The sequence below is a fragment of the Lissotriton helveticus genome, chromosome 5_1, assembly GCF_964261635.1.
Source record: "Lissotriton helveticus chromosome 5_1, aLisHel1.1, whole genome shotgun sequence".
Classification (NCBI taxonomy): Eukaryota; Metazoa; Chordata; class Amphibia; order Caudata; family Salamandridae; genus Lissotriton; species Lissotriton helveticus.
Window position 1 is genome coordinate 230,938,106 of NC_136065.1, and position 21,994 is coordinate 230,960,099.

General features: G+C 46.9%; 1 protein-coding gene across 4 annotated transcripts in view; it reads right to left on the bottom strand.

Annotated features, from left to right (window-relative positions):
• FBXW5 (F-box and WD repeat domain containing 5) overlaps window positions 1-14,862 on the bottom strand; it is a 170,858-nt gene extending 155,996 nt beyond the window's left edge. The window contains exons 1-3 of one of the 4 annotated variants that reach the window (XM_078642081.1): window positions 14,744-14,862; window positions 13,941-14,105; window positions 1,575-1,649 (exon numbers count right to left, since the gene is read on the bottom strand). The gene's annotated coding sequence lies outside the window, so the exon portion shown is untranslated. Of the gene's footprint in view, window positions 1-1,574; window positions 1,663-13,840; window positions 14,106-14,743 lie in introns of all 4 variants that reach the window. The other 3 variants (XM_078642082.1, XM_078642083.1, XM_078642084.1) reach the window with 3 other exon arrangements.
• Between the last annotated feature and the right edge of the window lie 7,132 nt (window positions 14,863-21,994).

A 21,994-nucleotide genomic window follows, 5' to 3' on the forward strand; every position in this document is an offset into this window, starting at 1 on the left:
TTTTAATTAAACCCCGGGACTCCGCTGTGCTCCATGTGAGGGCTCCGGGCTGTTGAGGCGGGTTGGGCTGGCATCCAGGCTCAGTTGCGGCGGTGGGGGGGGGGGGGCGGGGGGGGGAGGGTCAGGAGAGCAACACAAAAACGGGATCACGGACAGGGGCGACAGAGGCACAAAAACCGGAACACAGAGGCACAAAAACCGGAACACAGACAGGGGAGCACAGAGGCACAAAAACCGGAACACAGACTGCAAATAACTCCTTTATAGAAATAGCTGCTTTTCACACCCTCGAATGATGCCTTCCGATGCCACACTGAAAAACTAACACAACAATTCAACTACAGCAGTGTGATCGTTTTTGGTTTCAGAATGACAAATTGAGTGCCAGTAACAGCACACTGCTCTAGCACTGAATGGTGTTTGAAGCTCTACTACAAGTGACATTGTTTTTACCTTCAGAAGTTCTATTTTCATTTGCATTTTTATTTATTTATTTATTTAGAAGGTTTTATAGAGCGCGAACAAGATCCTTGCGGATATCAGAGCGCTTTACAAATAACAAAGTTGATAATAAAAAATGAATAGTAAGGCACAGTATAGCAAACAAGCATCGGATAAAATAAAATAAAACACACGCGTCGTAAAAATACAAAAGCATGGGATCATAGTTGTTCAGGAACATAAACAAAGAGTCTCGGAAGAAAAGTGTTAGGGCCGGGGAGAGTGGTCAAGTAAATTTTATCATGAGAATCGCTTTTACTTTTTGAAAGATACGAAAGAAGAGTTCAGTCTGGTTTCAGGGGAAAGAGAATTCCAAATCCTAGGCGCCATCCCAGAGAAGTAACGTTTATTTGTTTTTTGTTATTAAATCTTTGAGGTTTCAGGAGAAGGTTATCTGCACCCCTAGAGGACCTTGAACCCCCAGAGATTTCTGTGCGAGATAAATGGGTGCCTTGTATATAGCGCCAATATCACCCTATGTGCTAGAGCGCTTTACAGTACAGCTATGTTGTTACGTGATTATTACAGAGGGTTCAAAATTACCAAATATTACCAAAAATGGTTATATAGCGTCGGAATTTACAAAAATGGTAAATCATAACAAAAAACAAAATTGTATAAGAAGTAAATACAGCAGTGGAAAGGTTGTAAACGCCTGATGAAATGGCGGTAATGTACTTGTCTGTTAGTTGCAGTGTTTTAGCAAAAAAAAAGCTGCAGGAGAGCTTTTTTATAGCGCCTACATAGTGCTTTTTTAATCCAAGTGGCTTTAAGTGCGGAACTGGAAAAGTGGACGGTGTATGTGTTTTTGTATTGGAGATAAAAAATTTAGAGACAGTTTACGGGACGTTCAGTGTACAAGTGCCTTGTGTTGTTCATGTGAAGGTACCACGGTCTGGCCCCGGGAAGCCCCGGGAAGCCCCGGCTCGCGGCAGCCGGCCTGGTCCCACCCGGTCCTGGCCCTGCTGCATGCCTCGGCCCGGCCTGGATCCCATTACCGAGGCCCGGGGCATCCCTAATAATCTTCCCCATCTGAAGCGCTCACACTCCCTGCACAAGGAACTGGTTCTTACCGGATCTCAGCGCCTGTCTAAGCTCCGAGCCCGCCGGGCCTCCAGGCGCCCTGTACAGCGCCTCGCCGTCCAGACCTGCGGAGGTCTTCTGGATATTGTTTTTATTGGAATCTTGCCTTATGCGCAACGCTAGTGCTCTGCCGGCTTGTTCACCTGTCTCATAACGTTTCGCTCGAGATGTCTGGTATTCCCTAGTCTCCTTTTGCGTGATTACTTTTAAAATATCTCCCTTGATCAACGCCATAGTTTTAGCTGTTTCACTCCCATCCTTGCCTAATCCTATTTCCTCTGTATGTTGGTTCTCTGATATTACTAACTCTGACATGAGCTTTTCAACCTTGCTTTTGTCCTCCTTCCTTAGTCTTGCGGAGCAACTGATCGTCTCCCCCCTTAAAGATGCCTTAAAAGTTTCCCATACCCCGTTCCGGGATGAGCTATATCTATTTATATCGAAAAACTCCTTCGCCCATTGCTTTATATGTTTAACAAACCTATCATCTTTCAAAAGTTTCCTTTCGAATGTCCATTTAGTTGTTCTTCTGGGTATATTATCTACTTTATATGTCATTATAAGGGGATTATGATCCGATACTAATCTTGGAAGCTTAGCAATTCTGACTTTACATAATTCTCTCGTTGAAATAAAGAAATAATCCAATTTAGAATATTTTTGAGCTGGAAAAGAGAAATAAGTATGGCCCGGGACCCCGGGTATTTTTTCCGGCCAAACATCTGACAGACCATGAGACCTTAAAAGTGAGCTTAGTGCTCTATATACCTTCTGTTTGCGTCCTATATATTTACCTCCTTGGCTCCAATTAACCGAGATATTCATATCTCCACACAACACCAAAGGGGTACCCCAATTAGCTAGTTCACCCTCAAGCTCATCAAATACTGCTGGTTCATCTTCGTTTGCTCCATAAATCACACACACTGTGATGCCTAGGTCCAATTCAACCAAAACCCATCTGCCGGACCCGTCCGTTTTAGTTCGTCTCACCCCCCCCAGATTACATCTCCCCATAATGGCCACCCCTCTTATTGTGGATGTTTGTGACGAGGAGCCTAACAGGCTGTATCCAGGGATATTCAATAGTTTCCTTTTAGCCCAAGGCAGATGGGTTTCTTGTAAACACAGTACGTCAATATTATTAAACTTAACAAAGTGGCTCAATCTCTGTCGTTTCTTATAGTCATTTAGGCCCCCTACGTTGATAGTGCATATCCTAATGCATGACATTAATGATATAGTTTTTACTTCCAACCCGACTAATATCCATGAATTTACTGTATACCGACATCAGACCCTTTTCCATCTCAATTTTTTTCCCGTTTTTGCTCCCCTCCTCCACCCCCACCACCCTCCCTCTCCCCCCCAACACCTCCCCCTCCTCCCCACTTCCCCTGGCCTCCCCCCCTACAGCCCCTCCCGCCCACCCTCCTCTCCACCCCACCCACCTCTTTTCAGAGGCGCTCAGACCAGCCGGTCTGTGCATGTGATGGTTCGCAGTGATAACTGAAGAGATTTATACTAAGACCATCATAGTTCCTGTGACTCCAATTGTCCCCTCCACCCTACACACCATCCCACTCCACACCCTACCCGTTCTTACTGTTTACCCTTTTACAGCCTTTATATGTGCTTCTACCATAACATTTCCTGCTCATATCAGTGGAATAGCCTAAGGACCTTGTGTATCCAAATATTCCTTCGCTTTTATCTCAGAGGGGAAATACAAGGTTCTCCCCCCATTAATTACTTTCAACTGTGCCGGATTGATAAGGTATGCCTGCATACCCTTGTCCTGAAATAGTTTAATCATCTGTCTTAGTCTCCAGCGTCTCTCCACCGTGACATGACAAAAATCCGGCCGAACAAAGAAGGAGAAGCCATCAAAATTCTTTTTTGAGTCCGGCCTTGCCTTCTCAGAGATTGCCTGTCTCAGGTTATAATTTCCAAGAAATATTAAAATCGCTCTGGGCTTATCTCCTTCTTTAGCGTTTTTATGAACTTTAAAAGGGAAACGATGCTCCCTCTGAATCTCCTTCACCCAATCCCATCCCTTCAGTTCAGTGAAGGCAACAGCTTTATTACAAAGGCCCTCGTGTCCGTATCTTCTGAACCCTCCGGTATCCCAAGTATGCGAAGGTTATTTTGCCGTGACCTATTCTCCAACGCCTCAAGTTTCCACTGTACATCAGTCAACTGTTCCCCTTGTAGATCTACTTTGTTAGAAGCTGCTGCCGTCTCTGCTTCTGTCGAAACCACTCTTTCTTCTAGATTGGTGACACGCTCTCCCAAATTCGTATATACTTTTGTCAATTTTCTTACCGCTCCTTGTATTTTCCTGACAGCAGCCTGTGATTTGCGGCTTTCCTGTCGAGCCTCCTCCCTATGCGCAATTATTTCCTGGTGTATCACCTCCAGAAGAGACATTTGCGCTGCCTCCCCTCCAGGGCTCTCCAAAAGGGAATTTGTCACCGACTGATCTCGTCTCTGTCCATAGATTCTTGGTCCTATATTCGATTTTACAGCAGTTGTTGGAGGGATATCTTCTTCCTTCTCAGGTTCGCTATCGGTGGCTGAACCGCTATCCTCTCGATCCAAGCTGCCCTCATCTTCGTCTGACCATTCCCCCCCTTCTGAGACTGAATAGAAAGCCTCACTGGGGACTTCTTTCTTATCCTCTGTACTTTCAATAGGCTCTTCTTCAGGAATCTCTTCCAACGCTAGGAGGGGAGTATCAGATTCCGGGTTCGAGATAGCTTTTATAGTTATTTCGGTCTCTTCCACTACCTCAGCTTTTTCCTTCATACGCTCTTCTTCTTTTGCAGTATCGATGATCTGAGCAGCAGCCATCTTTTTCCCTTTTGGGCTGCCACCCTCCAATATCCCCACCTCCAGAGACTCGTTAGAAGGTTCTTTCTCTTTACTTATTTTCTGGAAAATATTCGAAATTGGGGTAGTGCCATGATTAATCTTAGCTGCTCCTTGTTGCTGTACTGTTTTCTTAGTGGGGGGTGTTAGATTATTCCTCTTAGTTCCATCTGCCTCCCTTTCAGACACTGACTCTGCCTGTTCAGCAGCAGCTTTTCTTCTCGCAGCTGCTTTGGCACTGGCACTCATTTTCGGAGCCATGATCTCTTTCCTCCTCTCCTTGTCCCCAAACTGCTCCTTACCACATGCCTTGTCGTCCCAATCGCTTTCCTCAGTTTTTATTGCTGCCTCCAGAGTGCCCCGTAATTTTCTACTTTCCAATTGCAACTGCGCGCTTGTCTGCGTGGATCTCAAACGTCTCTGCCTCTGCCGATTCCCGAGAAGCAAACGCCGCCCGCCTCGCGAGCTCCGCCTCCACTCGGCAAACTCCGTGAGCTCCGCAAGCAGGCCTGCCCCTGCCACGCTTCCCGACGTAATCCTTCCTGCAGCCCGCGCTAGCTCCCGCAGAAGCCGTCTGAGCGGCTGGTGACAGGTGAGAAGCATATGGCAATTTTTCCCCTCCTGCGATTACAGTGTTCTGGTTACAGTTCACGGGTTATGCGAGGATGTGGGTTCTTAGTCCTGATTACCGCACATTGTTAAAGCCGGGATCTCTCCAGTTTCACTGCTGCCCAGCCGTCCTAAGCGGCCGCCATCTTGCCTCGCCAGATCTCCGAAGGCGGCTGGATCTCACTTCAATCAGTCTGTTGACAGTCAGGGCACCAGCAAACATGTGGCTGTGACCAAAGATTCCAGAAATAAGCATATTGGATGGAAAGAAATTGCCTTCGAAATTACATGATTACATATACATTCAGAACATTTGAAGGGGGTTGAGAAGTTATAGTCTTGCTATAGCCTTATATTCCTCGTGTCATTCAGTTTTTTTTACTTCAATTAAAAGAAAGGAATGTATTTAGCAGCATCACTTGTATGTTGAGGTAGAATGGTAGGTATGCCAGAGCACAATGGCTGGTGAAAGAATGTTAGTGTTTGAAAAATACAGCAACTGGAAATGGTGAGCACAGTGGCTGGTCCGTTGACTTTTGGCTTCCACATCTTGAGAATTAACAAGTTAGGTTTGAACCTAGCGTCGCCAACTGGACAGGCAGGAATTGCTTTGTGTAAGTGGGAGTGCTTGACTCTTCTAGCTGGTTACTTTTAATATGTGGGCCAGACATAACGGTTTCTCCTGGGTAACTGGACAAAATTGAAAAATAAGGAGTTGAAGACAAGCAACCCAAAAGGTACCAAGAGCATTACACAACCACAAAAGGAGGAAGGCGGTGGACTATGGAAGTCAAGGATCTGAAATAGGAGGAAACCAACAACTCTAAGAGATGCAGGAACAGGTGCTAACTAGTAGCGAGGGCCACAACAACTATCGATACACCTTCAGGTTAGACTAATCAAAGAAAGTAAAGCTCAGATAAAAAAAAAAGATCAGAAGGATGTATATAGGTACTGGAAAATTGTGGAGGACTCAATTGTGGACCCTCATCCACGTAGTCAACCTCAGAAGTGGTATATTTATTCTCTGCTAGGATGATTTACGGCGTAGCATCATCATAGGTTCCTATTCCACCTGAGTGTCCCGTTCTCCAGGTGGAAATTCCCCCTTCCTGGAGGTAAACCGTCTTTGCTAGGACAGAAGTGGTTTGTGGGTGAATTAAAATTATCTCACTCCCCAAAAAAGGATATTTAATGAGGGTAAAACGGAGATGCTGATATGGTAAAAAACGGGGCGATGTTATAGGAGCTAGTAATCCTACACATCTAGTGCATAAGGTCAACATGTTTAAGCTGTTAGTAGCTCAGATGGGTCAGCCGCTTTCATCAGAATCACATGGGGAAAAGAGAGATACAGAAAAATGCTCCTGCCTGTCGGCACATAAATGTGCATGGACCGGGCGGTTCTCTCTATCTTGTGAGGTTTTGCCTTCAACATAAAAACCTGGTTGGGCCTCTGTGTTACATGTAAGTTAATTACTTACCGCACCTGCTCAGAATCCAAAAGCAACCGCTTTTCACCTGTTCCTGATAAAAGCCACTGACCCATCTGGGCTAATAATGGCTGAAACATGTTGACCTAATGCACTAGATGTGTAGAATTGCTAACTCATCCAACAACATCGCCCTCTTTTTAACCTTATCCCTGTTCCCTTTTTACCTTCATTAAATACACTTTTTGGGACTGGAGATAATTTTAATTCACCCACAAACCACTTCTGTCCTAGCAAGAAGAGGTTCTATCCACCAGGACAATGGGATACTCAGGTGGAATAGGAGGATACTACCAACGAAATCACCCTAGCGAAGAATAAATATACCACTTCAGAGGTTGAATACTTGGACGAGGGTCTTCAACCGTGTCCTACACAATTTTCCAGCACCAATATAAGTTCTTTTGATTTTTTTTATCCGATTTTCACTTTTTTTTTATTTTTATTATTGACACTTACGTTGGAGGTGAAGTGAAACACTAATCTTTACCTCTACCTCCCCTATTGGTTAATGTGATCAACTTGAGGTTAGTCATTTGGAGTCAGCATTTATCCCTTCTTCCCCAAAAGAGACTTAAGACCAGGAAGTAAAGTTGGCCAAAAAGTAAATATTAAGCCAGCAATCTGTGTCCGAGTACTTTTAGTTTACATAGCCTCGTTCTACAGAGTCCCCATCCCGACTCGTCCACACCTAATCTTGTATCTCTGTTGAAACTGAGCTGCTGGGTTTATCTATCCGGACTTGCTCTGTGATGGTCTGCACTGGTGTGTTATGTTATAGACCGCCAGGGGCTTTCAGCATTCTGCAACAACAAGCGCTTTTAGCCACCCTGACTAATATTGCAGCGTCCCACCATAAATTGGTCATTCTGGGGGATTTTAATCTCTGGCGCAATGGCCCCCTTGATTTGGGTCTTCTTAACTTACTTCAGTCTTGCGAAAGCTTTGGCCTTTTTCAGTAAGTAACTGGAGCCACTCACAAGGCGGGGAACCTTTCAGATCTGGTGTTTGCGGCCCCTGATCTGCTGGCCATGGGGGAAATCTTGCCTATGGACTGGTCAGACCATTTTCTCGTCAAATGTTTCGTAATCATTAAGGGTGCTTACACTAGGGCTCTACTGGCCATTAAGGAATTTCAGTGCAGAGACTGGAAGGCGCTTGCTCGTTTGAAATCCTCGGACGGGGTATTCAATGTGAGTAAGTCCTTTGGCTTGGATAAGCAAGTTGAGGAGAATTATACCTCACTCTGCTCGGGGATCACGGCGGTGTTGGATGCTCATGCTCCCTTAAAAACACGTAGTTGTAAGGGGAATGTCTCTGCCCCATGGTTTAACGATACGCTGAAAAATTTGAAGCAGGGTTGCAAACAGGCAGAAAGAAGATGGAGGCGGGATTACGAGGAAGCATCAAGGATGCTATGGAAAAGCAAAGTCTTGGAATATAAAAGTTTGATTAAGAAATCCAAGGCGGACTATTACTCCTCCGTGATTTGCACGGCTGCTAATAGCTCCAGGAGCATCTTCAACATATTAAATAGTCTGACCAACCCTGAATGCTCCAAGAATGCCATTGTCCAGTCTCAAGAACTCTGTGAGAACATGGCCAAATTCTTTAAAGAGAAAAATTGAGCAAATCATAGAGGATTTGGAGTCTTCCCCTGACACCTGTCACCCTAATGACATCGAATTTAGGGCAACGGTAGATAGGGATGACGAATCAGCCTGGGCGTTGGGGGAACCATTACTTGAGTTCCCACTCCTTACGGAAGATGTATTTCGGGGGTTGGCTAGGGGGATCTTTTCCGGGTCTCCTCTTGACCCTGTGCCCTGCAAAACCTGGAAGGAGTATGAGGAGGAATTATTTCCCACACTCCGCCTAATTTGTAACCAATCCCTTGTTACTGGTACTGTCCCAGCTCAGTGGAAACAGGCGGTGATATCCCCCTTGCTGAAAAAGCCCTCTTTAGACACGGACTGTTCCAAAAATTACAGGCCCATTTCCCAGCTGCCTTTTCCAGCTAAGGTGGTCGAGTGCCTGGTCAGTGCAACCCTCTCTAAACATTTGGAACAGCATCATTTACTAGAGAATGATCAATTTGGTTTCCGGCCAGCTCACGGGACCTAAACGGCTCTTGTGACCGCCGTGGATGAGCTTCAGAGGCGTGCAGACAGGGGACAGACAGCGTTTCTGATCCTGTTAGACATGTCTGCCGCCTTTGATACGGTTAACCATAAGATCTTGCTGAACCGTCTATTTGAGGCTGGGGTGAGAGGTAGTGCCCTGGCGTGGTTTCGATCTTTTTTGCAGGATAGGCAGCAGGCGGTGTCTCTGCCCCCTTTTCAATCGGTGTTCAATCAGGTGCCTCATGGGGTCCCACAGGGCTCAGCAATTAGTCCCATACGTTTTAATCTCTATCTAAAACCCTTGATCTCGCTTATTAAAACCTATAACATCAAGACTGTGAACTATGCTGCCGATACGCAGATGAACCTCTCCTTTGAGAGAGAGGACTCGACATCGGTGGAAGTTTTTCGCAACTGTCTGCGGGATACGTCACGGTGGTTAAAGGATAACTCTCTTCGGTTTATTGCTGGTAAGACGGAGGTGCTTTTTAGCGCTGGGAATAAGATCTCCCGCCCGTTTCCAGAAAACCTTTGGCCTCCTGAAACAGTGACTAAAGTACGGCCTGTGGTTTCAGTCCGTAATTTAGGGGTCATGCTTGATCAAAAGCTCAGTATGGAGACTCATGTAAAAAAAACGACCGCTTGCTGCTTTGCTATTCTTCGATCTCTGAGGAAAGTTCTGCCACTTTTACCATTCCAGGCACGTGCTCAAGTGGCAAGGTGTACAATCCTCAGTAGATTGGACTATTGCAATGCCCTTTTACTGGGCTCCCCTGAGAGTCTGTTGGATAGGCTTCAAAGGATGCAATCAGCGGCTGCTAGGCTGGCCCTGGGGCTTCCTAGAAGAGCACATGGGCCGGCTGCCCTTGCGAAGCTGCACTGGTTACCTTTGTGACACAGGATACAATTCAAAGCCCTTTGTCTGGTGTTCAGGGCTCTTCACGGAATTGGTCCTGCCTCCCTGCAATCGAAATTTACCTGGTACACATCAGCCAGGCCACTTCGGTCTTCAGCGGCCAGGCTGGTGAAAGTACCTAGATTTAAGAAGGTCAGGGCAGGGGGCAGATCCTTCGAGGTGGTCGCTGCTAAATTATGGAATTTGCTCCCATTTGAGATAAGGCAAACCACGGAACTTCTCCCATTTAGGAGAAAGATTAAAACCTGGTTGTTTCCCAAGTGACCTATTGTGTGGTCTTGCCCTGTCTGATACCTGTTTGCCCGTGAGTCAGTCAGCGCCAGGATGCCTGCAAGGTGACAGTGCGCTTTATAAATAAATTAATTAAATAAAAATAAATAAACAGAATCCTGACAAGTTTCCGAATGCCAAACAAATTAACAGAACGCTAAAAGCAATAGATTATGCCCTTCTAGCAAACTGTTATGGTTTCGTAACTGCTTCCAAATTAGCAAGCTTTCACACCTAGAGATAGCCTTGATTCACACTGTGCCTTTAAAAAGGCTCCATCGTCAATCCAGCAGTCTGCCTTCCTCATCTTCCTGTCTTTCATTTCCACAATTGTAATTCTACCTACTCGTCTTGTCAGCTCTTACCTCTTCTTCCTGTAAATCTGGCCTCCTCCTATCTGTGTCAGCCCTCTTACCAGTCGACCCCTGCTTCATAACTGTGCCCCAACTTTTATATCAGCTAGCATTTGTACCGCTTTATTAAGTCTGCTTCATCATGTATAGTCAGTCTGTACTGTTTCACCTGTTAGTCGGTCTTCTTCCTGCCAGTTCAGATATGCTCTCTATCCTGCCCCAGCTCAGTGAAAAGTACTTTGCATAATCTTTATCACAAAAAAAAAAGATAAAATATAAAGCAATATGCGATTACAATAAGTATTGGTGCAGGACCAGAATCCGTGAAGGGTTTTTTGGTAAAGCTTTGCAAAGCAACTCCCTTGCTTTTGGGTAAATACTTTCTGGAAATCATTTTCCAACACTTTGCATGGACTTTCAAGCTCTGGGTCTTTGATTATCATTATTCAAACTTGCACTGGCTCAGGCAGAATGGGGTTGGCAGTGCAGCGGTGTTGGTAGAGTGACACAGCAGTTGTTCTGATTTTTATTTTAGGTTACCTGCCTACAAATATGAATGCCACACGAGTCATTATGCTACTGACCAGACTCTGACAGATAACATAGAAATGAACTGTTACTGCACATATTTCCCCTCCTAGAGAGAAGGTAGGTGTTTGAAGCGCATGTTTGCATTATTGCATACGCCAATTATATTAGGAGGTGATTTTGTATACAAAGTAGTTGCAGAAATAGCTATATGCATCTCGGATCACGCACTGGTATTTTCTTGTTACACATAATTGCTGTACGTGTAACCTACAGATTGTACAGGCCTCTGTCCAGCTCTGGCATAAAGCATGGAACATGGCTTGCATGAACACAGAAAACTTCTCTGACCGTGCAGAGTTTGAAACTGCCAAAAGTGCTCTTGCAATTTACAAGAATACCACAGACTTCCAAGGGAGTGCTCTTCACTCGCACATCAGTGTGTATGCATGTGGTATGTGTAGTGATGGGATATGTAAGTAAGTAAAGTATTTCTAAAGTGCACAAATGCAGAGGCGTCTTAGTGCTTAGTGCTGGAACAATGCTGCCACTGATCTAGGAAAAGAAGAGACTTACTTGGACATGAGAGCAAAGAGCCAGGTCTTGAGAGATTTTCTAAAACAGAGCCTATTCGGTTGAGACCTAAGGGAGCAAGGCAAGGAATTCCATAGTTTGCCCGCCAAGTAGGAGAGGCTTCTACCATCCCACTTGGCCTTCTTCACCCTAGGGATGACCACCAGCAGAGCATTGGAAGATCTTAGATCACATCGAGGGACATATCAGACAAAGAATTTCTGTAAACCTTGTGGTCAGAGTCCATGCAAGACCTTGTGCACAATGCCTTGAATTTGACCGTCTTGAACTGGCAACCAATGAAGGTCCTTGATGCGGTTAGATATGGGGCCGAATTTGGGGATTTTTAATAGCAGCCAAACTACTGAGTTCTGCAGAGACTGAAGCTTTGATTGAAGTTGTTTGTCTAGTCCTCGATAGACAGCTTTGCAATATTCTATCTTGGACAGAATCAAAAAAACTATTACCGTTTTTTGCATATCAAATGGAATAAAGGGAAATATCTTTTTTAGTATCTTTAAAAGATAAAAGCACAAAGATGTAATATGGTTGATCTGTTCAGAGAAACAAAGGTGGTTGTCGAATATGACACCGAGATTTTTTTTCTTTACAGACTGGGCCCGGAATCAACAGGCCACTAGGAGTCGTTCCAGAAGAAGACAACTCTTCCCAAAAAAGTATCACCTCTGTTTTCTCCGTGTTTAACTTTAGATGGTTCTCATGCATCGAGCTGGTGATGTGCGCCAAACAGTTCTTAAATTGTCTGGCCACATTACTTGCATCAGATATAATGGATATGAATATCTGCGTATCATCCGCATAGGGAATGGCAGGGAAACCATGAGATTGAATAAGTCTTTGCTTGTGGTCTTTCAAGCTGAGGAGTTTCTTGCAATCTTCTTTTGGCTGTTTTCATAACATACTGCGACTATTAAACTTGTGCACCCAACTGAATTATTTGATGGTCGAAAATAGCATGCATGCCTCTTTAGCAATGCTTTCTGTCTGATCTCTCTGTCTTTATTCCTTCCTCCACCTCGCCTCCTCCTGTTAACACACGACTTAAATGTGGTAACTGTTTTGAAGCTTTCAATCAATGGATTGGATGGACAGGGGAGAGGTAGCCATGCATGTGCTCCTCGACCTGTCCGCGGCTTTCGACACGGTCTCCCACGCCATCCTCTTGAATAGACTTCGAGAGTTGGGGATCTGTGACACTCCTTTAGCCTGGATCACCTCCTTTTTAACAGACCGTACACAACAATTATGGTGTCGACCATTCTGGTCTAAAGACAAGAAACCGCTTGGTTGTGGGGTGCCCCAAAGATCTGCCCTCAGTCCTCTTTTTTTTAACGTTTACGTTGCACCCCTTGCAAAGGTGATTGAGTCATCTGGGGTGAGAGTGATCTCTTATGCTGATGATACTCAGCTTATTTTTTCTTTTAGAGATCACTCGCCCCTAGGTTTTAAAAATTTCAGAACCTGCCTCTCTAATATTGTAGCCTGGATGACCCTTAACACGTTCAAACTTAATACAGACAAAACAGAGGTGTTGTTTTTTTTAATCAAACGAGTCCCATGTCACCCGCCACCTGGTGGCCAGCTGAACTCAACCCATCACCTTCCCCGGTTATGGTGGCGCGTAATCTCGGAGTCCAGTTCGACAACGAACTATCTTTTAAACCCCAGATCCAGAAAGTCACCTCGCCATGTTTTGGTAAACTCCACATGTTAAAAAAAAAAATCGCCCCCTTTCTCCCCACGGAATCACTGAAGACAGTGACACACGCCTTAATCACCTCGCACCTGGACTATGCGAACAGCCTATATGTGGGACTCCCTGCCTACCTCCTTCATAGGCTGCAGATCGTGCAGAATGCGCGGCCAGGCTGTTCTGTAAAGTCCCCTTTCGACATTCCATCTCACCCTTCTTGAGGAAATTGCATTGGCTCCCGATCACTGCCCGCGTCAAATTCAAGGCCCTGGTACTAGTTTTCAGGGCTCTGAACGTAAAAGGCCCTAAATACCTTAGACACAGACTAAAACCAGTCCATTCTTCTCTTAATCTTAGATCCAACCACCTTCGCCTTTTACTCCCCCCCAGATTCCGACTTGCGAGAAAAGGTGGTAGAGCTTTTGCTGTGATTGTTTCAAAACTGTGGAACTCTCTCCCCATCAGCCTCCGTCTCATTGACATCGAATCTCAATTCAGGGGCAAATTAAAGACCTTCTTATTTTCTGGCTGCTAAAATGTTTCCCTCAATTCGCAATCCTCAGCGCCGGGACACCCCCGTCGGGGGTAGCCGTGCGCTCAACAAATGTCAATAATAATAATAATAATGTATAAGTGCAAATATTTGCCATAATAAAGATGATGACCCCATATAATTTGGAAAAGTGGATTGATATCAAAAGGGAATCCTTCCAGGAAATCTAGAACGGGATTAGTTTCTGCGAGTAGGCAGACCTACCCAAGCAAAGAAGGGCCTAAAAATCTTATTTAGTAAGCACAGTGCACACAAAGTAACATGGGTGTAATGCAACTGAAAACGCTCCCCAAAGCTGTCTCTATCCCCTCTAGAAATGCAGTGCCACCAGCGCCCTTTGATGCAGTACCTACCGGAAGGAGTTGCTGCTGCAGCTGGGATAGTTTGGACAGTACGACGAAACGTGGAGTGCCAAGGCTACTGACGTTTTGTGCCGCTTGTCTCTTCAGCCAAGTTGACTGGCAGGAAGGCAGCAGTGCTGTTAGTGTGGTCCACTGTCAATGCTAGATACCCTACGCCTATCGGAAAGAAGGAAACAATGTTAATTATTGAAAACGATTGGATTTTTTTGGTCTAAATCAGATGCAGAGCCCGTCTAAATGTTAGTATAGTACGCGTTTAGAGTTGCTGCAAACCACACAAGTGTTAGCTATTTTGACGATAAATGGGAAACACATACACAGGTTCTAAGTGGGCAAATGATCGACGATACCACAGTTCGCTACATGTGAACGTTGTTGAAAGGGTCTTGTGCCACTGAAATACTTGCCCAACTTGACCCTATTTGAATTAAGGCTAGACTATAAAAAAATGGTAGTTTACTAGTTATTTGCTTTATAAAACGTGGAAGAGTACATTTTTTTCGAACATAAGGCATCTCCATCTTTTTCAGCATTCTTATAACCTAGATCTAAAGTCACAAAGGCGACTGTATGGGCAGAGTTATCACTTTGAGCAATACCTGCTATTGCTCCCTACAATTAGTGCTCCTGCTTCCTAGAGAGACACTATGAGGTCAGCGACAACATGAGACAGACCATAAACAACTTCATGTAGCAATAACCAGTTCCATCCTCGAGATCCCAAAGCAGCTAAAACCTAAGAGGAAGACAGAGTCCACCAGGGATTAAGGTAGCCCCATTTAACCACTACTTACTCCGGCTGACAGTCAATTCAATTCAACATCCGTCGCCTGTCACCTATCCATATACGGAGGACTTTTGTGTGTATTTTCAGTACATCCGGGTCGATTAGTAGCCAATACCTAGGCTGGACATAATTCGGGATTTGTTAGACACTGGGAGAGACTCTTACTTTGTACGAGGATCTACGATTGGAGCATTGTCGGCATCCAGCCAATCATAGAGCGCAGCACAGAAGTCTGAAGTGTTGATTGGTTGTCAGGCACGCACGTGCCTTTACGATGTGTAAACACTGTCACTCTATGACAGCATACGCTTTCACTCGAAACACTGAGGAGATTCAACTGCCATTCAAGGAGCCAGTCATGGACGTGGCAGTGACAGTCGATAGGTCAAAGTTTCAGCCTCATCAAGTTAGGCCTTGTTGCTCCACCCACGGGTCAGGAGGGGAAAATAAACCTCGGTTACAGGCAGTAACAGCGGCAACAGTGAAGGGTCGTTGTAGAGTTGACTGAGTGCCTAGAATGGGTGATGGCGAGTTTTCTGTTTTCGATGTGTCGTCCTCGTATTATATAGGACGGATACATTAATTCGTGCTCCTGAAGCACTTAGTGGCGGTGTCTAAATCAGGTGCTTTCGAGCCATACACCAGTATATCCTTCAAGGTTTTTATCCTTCGCCCCAAACACACAGTGTCTTTGGGATGCAACCTTTGCATTACTTACTAATTCTATGTCAGGAAGCAGAGGCGAGGATTATGCTAGTCCTTTCTCCATTTTATTGGACAGCAAGTTAAAAGCACAAGCAAAAACATACAGCCATGAACTACCAATCCCAGTTTAGCGGTAGTCATGGTAACCAAATATGTAGAGTCGCCGCTCTAGCGTCTCACGCTACGTGACGACGTAGCGTGAGACGCGGCCATTTTGTAGTCGCGCGCCCGGCAGCGCGACCAGTCGGGTGCCGGAGTGTCGCATAGACAGCACGCTCGGCGCTCTGTGTGAGCATCTAATTACGAAATAAATAAGCGCATATCACCTAACCCAGGTGTCTGTATTTACTGATAGACGAATCTTTACAATGGCGACGAGGGAGTAGGAGAACAACGAAAAAAACGAGTGTGAGACTGAGGACCCACGAAGGACAGTGGAAGGCACAGAAGAGACAAGAATCCTGGCTGCCACCCCCCACCATTTTCAGAGGACAAAGAGACCCAACCGTGGGACAGCACACCGGTGACAAGAGAAGCACACAGAGCGTGGCAGAAGCGGCTGCAACCTGCGGCAACAAGCATTGATAGGCGCAAAAGGCACAAGGTACACCAATTAACCCACCTCAGCGCTGGGAGGACCGCAGGGTGGCACAGGAAACCAGTCCTGTAGGGATACCAGACAGGACAGTAGCACTGGCGGAGCCAGGGGACACGGAGAGTGGTGCACAGGGAGACACCCAGCTCCAACCAGACGAAGGGGAGGAGAACAGCGCGCCGGGTAGCCCCAAGTCCCAGAGTGGCACGCCGCAAAGGCGGGAAACCATGTGCGCCCATTCGTCCTCGGCGACGGCGCCAATCCCATTCCTGCCAAAGCCGGGTGAGCCCCTAATGAAATGGGAGGACTGGAAGGAATACATCACTAACTACATTGAAGTCCTGGAGGATGAGAACGAAGAATCCTTCACAAGCGTCAGGAAAAGAAGAATCTTGCTACACAATCTGGGCCCGGAGGGAATCAGGGTGTTCAAGAACTTGGTGCCCAAGCAGAGACAATCCAGTGACGACGATGTATATGCGCACGCCCTGGAAGAGCTCGATGAACATTACCGACCAGCGGTTTGCGTATCGATAGACCGATACAATTTCCAACAGCGGAAGCAAGGGCAGGGCGAATCGATCGATGAATATGTAGCGGCCTTAAAAAAGTTGGCGTCCACGTGTCAATTTGGTGGACTCCACGACGACTTCATCAAGGACCAAATAGTGATGCATACGACAATGAAATCGGTACAGGACAAGCTGTGGTCCTGTGGGGACATCAGGTTGAAGGAGGCAATAGCGATGGTAAAGAAGGCTAAATTAACACGGAGGTGCACAGACGCAGCGAAAAAAGAAATGGCGGCAAAACCTATGGTCAACAGAATAGAGGATGAAGAGCAAAAAGGCGGGAACAGCAACACGGGTTCAACCTATAAAGGACCCAACAAATGGCAAGGAAAGCCAGGACCACCAGGAAAGCAGACCAAAGGAGGTAAATCCTCGTGTTACCGGTGCGGAAGATGGGCACAAGAAGCGAATGATAAAAGGTGCCCGGCCTTCCGAGCTAAGTGCATGTTCTGCGGAGTTATGGGGCACTACGAGAAAGTTTGCTGGAGGAAGATGGGCCACAACACGGTGAAATTCGTCGACGGGGACCAGGAAGAAGGAGAAGGCAGAGACCAAGAGGAAGAGGATGAAGTACTATGCATTGAAGAACAAGTTTTGAGCGTAGGTGCCAAGAGATCGAACAAACCCGTACCGGACATGTTGATAGGTGGAGTGATGATCAACATCGTGGCGGACTCAGGATCACCATACACATTAGTACAAAGAGCAGTGTGGACGGAAAAATTCTTGTCCCACTTAGGCCCACATCTGGAACCACCGGACATCAGGCCAGTCACGTACCTGGGTAACCGCATCCCCATAGCTGGGTTTCGACCCCTAACGTTCGAATTCAGAGGACGCAGTGCGGATTGCAAACTTTACGTGACGGAGAAAGGTCCATCGGTATTGGGCTGGATGGACCAAGGAGACCTGGGCATCAAGCTGGATCCGGGCGGTGCAGTACAGGTACTATTGACGGAACCTGAAACATGGCCAGACATGGAGAAGTGGAAAAGAGACTTCCCCAAGGTGTTCGGAGGAAGAGTGGGGAAATTGGAGAAGTTTTCGCATAAGATTATCCTCAAGATGGATGCCAAGCCAGTGTCACATAAAGTGAGGAATGTACCTTTAGCAGTGAGGGAGGCGGTACAGCAAGAGCTGCACCATTTGGAAAGAAATGGCATAATCGAACCCATCACATGTGCGGAGTGGCTGGCCCCCTTGGTGGTGGTGATGAAACCAAATGGCAAGGTCCGGCTGTGCGTGGACCTGCGCGAACTTAACAAAAACATTGTAGTGGAAAAGCTCCCGCTACCCCGCATAGAGGAAATGCTGGCAAGGACCAAAGGAATGAAATGGTACTCCACCATCGACTTGACGTCGGCGTACCACCAGATAGCACTACATCCAGAGAGCAGGAGGCTGACGTCGTTCATCACCCCGTTCGGGTGTTACCAATTCTGCAGGATGCCCTTTGGGCTAGCGTCGGCAGCAGCGGTCTTCCAAAAGCTGATGCACCGTCTCTTCAAGGATTTGGAAGGAGTCCAATACTTCCAAGATGACATTCTGATCATGGGAGCCAACCAACGAGACCACGACGCCAAGTTGACCGAGGTGCTAAGAGTATTGGAAGACAAGGGACTGACCGCAGAATGGGAGAAATGCCACCTAGGAATGGCATCAGTCACATACCTAGGGCACGAAATTGAGGAACGAGGGATCACACCGAAGAAGGAGAACGTAAGAGCAATCTGTGATGCCCCACCGCCAGCCAGCAAGAAGGAGGTCAGGTCCTTCCTGGACATGGCTGAGTATTATAGTATGTTTATACAGCATTTTGCTTCAAAAACCCATCACATGCGGATGCTGATGAGAGAAAAAACGGCGTTTGCATGGACGGAAGAAACCCAGAGGGAGTTTGAAGGCATCAAGGAAGACGTGACCCATGCTATACCCCTCCGAGGGTACGATCCACAGGGGAGGACAGTGGTGACAACAGACGCCAGCGACAAGGGACTTGGCGCGGTCCTTATGCAAGACAGAGGAGAAGGAGTGATGGAGACACTCAGCTTTGCGTCCAGGGCCCTGACACACTGAAAAGAAGTTCAGTGTAATTGAAAAAGAGATGTTGGCTGTGGTTTGGGTCTTTGGAAGATTTTGCCAGTTCTTATGGGGCACAAGGTTCCAGCTGAGAACAGACCACAAGCCATTGGTGCGGGTTCTCACATCCAGTGGGCATGCGAGTACCACCCCGAGAATAGCGAAGATGACGCTCAAACTACTGGAGTATCGCTATGATGTGGAGTACATCCCAGGCAATAGAAACAAAGTCGCTGACTATTTGAGTAGGGCTGCAGCTATGGAGTCAGCGGAAGGAGAAAAGGAAGAAGGGAACGAAATGGTTGCACTGATGGAGGACCCGGAGAAAGTAATAAGCAACCATGAATGGAAGGAGGCTTACCAAAAAGACCAGAACATCCAAGAGGTCAAAGGATATATCACAGGTGGATGGCCAGAAAAGAGACATCTCAACGGAGAAATGAGGAAGTACTTTGAAGTGAGAGAGGAGCTCTCACTTGGTGACAAGGGAATATTTATATACCGAGGGGACAAGGTGGTACCCCCTGAAGGACTCGTTCCCAGACTACTGGCCATACTACATGAAGGCCACTTAGGAATTGGGAAGACCAAATTGCGCGCCAAACAAGGTTACTGGTGGCCCGGCATGGACACACAAACCGAAAGACATGTAAGGGAATGTAACCAATGCCAACAAGCCGATAAGACCATGACACCTTTGAGGCCGTCCATAGGGAAATTCGACACACCGAGGAATCCATGGGAAGAGCTTTCCATCGCTTTGCCATCCTGGACAATCAAGGGACACTGAAATACATATGTGTCCTAGTGGACAAATATTCGAAGTGGCCCGAGGTACATGTCAAGGAAGAAATGGACACGGACACCATACTGAAGTTCCTCACAAATATCTTCCTCCGAGAAGGCATCCCCAAGAGTGTGTTAAGTGACAATGGCCCGCAATTCACTTCAGATAAATGGCTAAAATACATGGAAAGAAATGGAATCCGCTCCAAACACACTTCCATATATCATCCTGCAGGAAACGGACAAGTAGAACGGTTTAACAGAGTTCTAATGGGCTCCATCCAAGTAGCCATCATGATGGGGAAGGACTGGGAAAAGGAAACGTTACATATGATATGGGCGTATCGCATCACCCCCACAGGAACAGGGTACAGTCCTTTCCAAATCCTCAGAGGTAGAGACCCTTTTACAAAGGACAATTTGGCGTGGAAGGACAAGACGGTGACCAGCAAGTGGTCTCCGGCTGTGGTGCAAGCCAATCTTGAAAAGGCCCAGAGAATATATTCAGAGCACTACAACAAGAGGAAGAATGTAAAAGACACGCAGTTGGCGGAAGGAGAATGGGTGAGAGTCAAACTGGCTACTCTCCAACGCAAGGGGGACAGTAAGTACAGCAGACCGCTCCAAGTCAAGGAGGTATTTGGCAGACCAGCAAGGTTGAGTGACGGGAATGTGTGGTCTCAGGATCGCATGGCTCGATGCAACAAGATAGTGCAATGGCCCCCGGAGGGGCGCGAGGATGAAGGAACAGATCAGAGCACATCAGAAAATGAAACCAGCAATCATGAAGGAGAGTTGGGAAGCATGGAACCAGGGTTGGAACAAGAAGGTGGAGAAACCTCCGGCGCAGGTTTGACGTGACGAGAAGGGAGTGAACCTGTGGACAATGAGAGAGTGTATGATCGCAAAGGAGAGGAGGCGGAGTCCCCGACCAAGGAGGTGAAGGAGGCCGCATCCACTCCGGTAAGGTGCACCAGAGGCGGGCGCTTGGTGGTGAGACCCTCCAGGTTTCGGGACTATGACATGAGTGATGGACGCTGAAGCCGCCACAGACTATGGTACTTTATTTGATTAAAAAGGGGAGATATGTAGAGTCGCCACTCTAGCGTCTCACGCTACGAGACGACGTAGCGTGAGACGCGGCCATTTTGTAGTCGCGCGCCCGGCAGCGCGACCAGTCGGGTGCCGGAGTGTCGCATAGACAGCACGCTCAGCGCTCTGTGTGAGCATCTAATTACCAAATAAATAAGCGCATATCACCTAACCCAGGTGTCTGTATTTACTGATAGACGAATCTTTACAGAATATATAGGAATCCCACGGCGTAGTCCTTCCTCTTTCTCCATTGCTGCCGCGTCAAAGTTAAGTCCCCGTTTTCTTTCCGCTTCAACTTATGGCGTGGCAGTTTGGTTTTATTGTATGACAGCTTGGTTTGGCATTTATTGATATTTTACTGACTTCGCAGGCTGTTTATTTTTGTACCGTGACGCGGTAGGCTTTTAGCCCGAGCGTCTTTGTGGCGCACGTGCGCGGTGTGTGGCGTCGTTCTCTTCAGACGCTTGCCGGCTTCTCCACAGCGCCCTTTGCGCGTCGGTGGAGAACACGCGCTGAGGCTTTTGCCCTTCTTTATATTTCATTGTGCCTCTTTCCCCCTCACTGACACTGCTTTTCAGTGGTATGTTTTAGTTATGACAGACTTTGTTTTCCTCAAGGTGTATTTTTACATTCTGTCACACATTATTGGCATATTGGTATTTTCTACTGTTGCCTTTTGGGTACCTGTGTTGGGGGAACCCCCTTTTATTTAGTTTGGGGTGTGTATGTTTATGGGTGCCCATTCCTCTACGGAAATGCAGTCTCGTCAGGACCATGATTATGTGGCTAATGCTACTGAACAATTGCAACCTCCCCTTTTGCATCCTCCTGCAGAGGTGGACAGACTCCTCTCATCGGCTATCGCCCAGGCCCTGGCACCTCTGCAAGACAGCGTCAATAAGCTGTCTGCCCATGTTTATAAAACTGGCTCTGGTATTTTGGGAGACAGCGGGGCGGGGCCTAGTGGTGTTCACTCCGTGCCACCACGCACGGCCAAGAAGCGTGACGCGGGGCAACTGGAAGGCTTCAGCAGGCTTGCTGAGGTATTCCATAAGAGTGCGCGCACGCTTAGAAGCGCACCCTACCGGGGGGACGACTCACCCGGAATTACTGGTGGCGAGGCCTGGAGGATTTCAGGGGACGTTGGGCTAACGACACACTTTCGAGAGAGGCTGAACTCCTCATTCAGCGAGCCTGGGCCCCTAGTACCACCAAACGATACCGAACAGCCTGGAACAGATGGGTTCGTTGGTGTGTGGCAAAACACCTGGATCCCGTGGGCTCCCCTGTCACTGATGTAGTTAACTTCCTTGCTGATCTTTTCCACAAAAATCTAGCTCACTGAACCATCAATTCTTTCAGGTCAGCAATTTCTGCTGGTCATTCACTGGTGGATGGATCTCCGGTTGGGGAACATCCTTGGGTT